We start from the raw sequence: 3157 nt of genomic DNA on the forward strand, positions 1-3157 counted from the left end.
GAAATGCCGTTACTTAAAACGGTCGTTTCTCCTAAACCGTACATCAGATTCAAGCGAACCACATATCAAAAAGAAGTTCGTAACATGAACTATCTAATCATGGCAATGGTCAAAACCTAACAGTGAGTTCACGGGTCCTGATGTTAAGAACAAAAACAGTCTAAAGTAAATCGGGCATTACGACGGCTATGTTTACGCGATTACCAAAGTTTAAACTACTTCAATCAACCAGAATTCAACCACAAATCAACCCATAACCACCAAAACCACCAAACTTCATCCAAACCTTACTAACTCAGTCCATAACCTCATGATTTTTCCAACTTATTCAATCTCAAACAAGAGCTACTAAATATACTTAAGGTTCATCAACCAACAACCAAGATTTATAACCCAAAATCATTATAATTCCAACCGAACTCTAAACATACAATGATCATGCTCTCATGAACTATAACAAACAAAACCAAACCTAATACTCAAAGTAAAGTTAGGGTTGGAGGGGTTATACCTTCCTTGGAGAGTGGAGAATCACTTAGGAAGCCTTAAATATCCACTAACTATCTCTACTAAGCTTGGATTTTGAAGAAAACATAAGAAAACACAAAGTTAGTTTCTTGAAAACACTATTTACCAAGAACTTTGATGAATTGATTAGCTATGTTAAACATGGAATCTTGAGCTTAAACTTATGGCTCATCTAAGTTATGAATTATGGAAGCTAAATAAACAAACCTCTTGATTTTTGAAGGTGTGTAGCTTGAGTTTTAAAAATTCTCCTTTGCTTTTCATGGAAAAGCCGAGAGCAAGAATGAGGGGGGAGAAGAAATGCTTCTTGTTTGGTTGCTTTCCCTTTTTGTTTTGTTAATTACCTTTTACCATGGTATAAAATGAATGGCTTAAAATCAACCAACAACACACTTCTTTTTGTCATGCTTTGGTCATCATTCTTATGTCATATTCCCATGCTTGTCCTCTTCTTATTGGTTTGATGACATCATCATCACTAACCTCTTTGATTAACTCCTAATTACTTGCCTAATGACCGTTGATCTATTATACGGTTTGCTTAACTTTCGTTCTCGTTTATCGTTTGAGGGATCATACCCGGGATCTTATTACTTAGGTTCCCTTAACCTTCCTCAATACAATATATTCCTTTTATGATCTCCTCTTATAATCCTTGAATTAAAATCCTTTTAATCCTGTTACCTTATACTCAATTCTTTCTGTATCTGGTGGATTTTCGGGAAAAAATCAAAGTGTTCGAATTTGGATTCTGACGATCTTTACATACACTTATATACCATATAGAGTGCTAATAAGATCTCAGAATATCAATAAAAGAATCCCTACATAGTGTGGCATGAAATTTTTTTTTATTCAGCATAATCAGCAAAAACACTATTCATAAGTGTTTCAAAAATTCCAAAAATTGGGGTTATTACAAAATTGCCATAGTGATCCTTTGTGAAGATTGAAACCATTTCATTATCAAACATCCAATGTTGTTTATGATTCTGTTTATTGCTTTATATTGTTTATTCTGTTATTATAGAATTGGATTGTTTTTATAAAATTATGGACCAGATTCGTGGTCAGACCATATTAATGGTCAAGTTAGGCCAATGTATGCCTTGGATCCAGTAGTTAGAGCAGTGCTGTGTGCTTTGCTCTGGGTTAGTGCGTGACGGATCAACAGCCTAACCTTGGTTTTTAAAATGAAAATATAATAACCAATTCTAAATCATAATTCATTGTTCACTTGATATCATAACCCTTTTTACTTGATGATCATTATTCTCAGTCTTGTCACTGAGACTTGCTGAGCTAGTTAGCTCACTCGTGCGATGCTGTTTATGTTCTTTTCCAGTTAAGAAGGAACTAGTTGGTAGCGAGGATCCCCAGTCCAGCACGAGAGCTAGGGGTTCAGGTTGATCGAGTTAAGCTAGTAGGCATCTTTTGAGATAATTTAAGTTTGTAAAAGTTTGTAATAATGCTTAATACTCAATTTTGAGTTTGAATAGTTGGGATTTGGACGGTTTGTAATATAAGTGTGTGTTTGGTTTGTGTGCATACTTTAACCTGTTGCGGTCCGTGGTAGTTGGTAAGTAGGGTCATTGCATATTATTATTATCTTTATTATTGTTATAAGCAGGTTATAAATAAGGTGTGTGTGTGTGGACCCCAAACTTCTGACCCGGGTTTGGAGGGCGCCACAAATATATTTTGTGTGAGTCGCATATAGTTTGCATGTTCATGATAATTTAGTGCATATTTTGCATGTAGTTTTTTTTTATATTTTTTTGCTAGTTTTTATGATAGTTTGTTCATATAATTTCATGCATTTGTATTATAACATGATCCCTTAGATGATTTTTCCGATCGACTTGTGATATTGATGCTAGTGTAGTGATGTCGTATTTAGTGATGATAAGTCTTGTCGAATTGATTTGCATGCAAGAGACAGTTGTATTTCATTAAGTCTTATAGGTTGCTTGAGTGCTAGATCATAGTCATAGTTTTTTTGTTTGTCGAGGTTTAATCGCTTGTTTATATTTAGAATTTAGGATATTCTCTTAATGATAAAATAACATGGATTTTTTAAATTAGAGAAAATTGGATTTCATTGCTAGTTGTTGTGGCTAGGTGTCAAATGGTTATAGCCAACTCATATTTATATGAGTAGTCTAGGGTTGAGCGAGATGGAGCAAAATGCACTCATTCAGAAATTTGTGAAAAAAAAAGAAAAAAATAAGTGTTATGTATAATTGATCAAAAGTGGGCTCTTTAGTACTCGAGTTATTAAGTTCTTAGGGGACTTTGTGCCTAGTGACCTAAGGCTTTTATAGTCTGGGATCCGCTAACATAACGCTCGCTACATTGGTACTATTGTATAAGTCTTTTGTGGACCTCACTCATTGCACGGTCAAATAAGCATAATTGTTGTTTTGTTGTGAATAAAAGATTCAATCCATATAAAACTCCAAAATAAGAATTGAAGTATTATAAGTTATTTTGAGTCTAGCTTTTATTCTATTTATAACCTTGCGAGCTTTGATGAGTAGTGAGTCATGATTATTGATCTAGTTGCGATAGTATATCTGTAAGTTGCACACACGCACGTCTTTGGTTTGTAGGTTGATTTGTGACGTTT

Source organism: Apium graveolens, chromosome 4, assembly GCF_009905375.1.
Source record: "Apium graveolens cultivar Ventura chromosome 4, ASM990537v1, whole genome shotgun sequence".
Lineage (NCBI taxonomy): Eukaryota > Viridiplantae > Streptophyta > Magnoliopsida > Apiales > Apiaceae > Apium > Apium graveolens.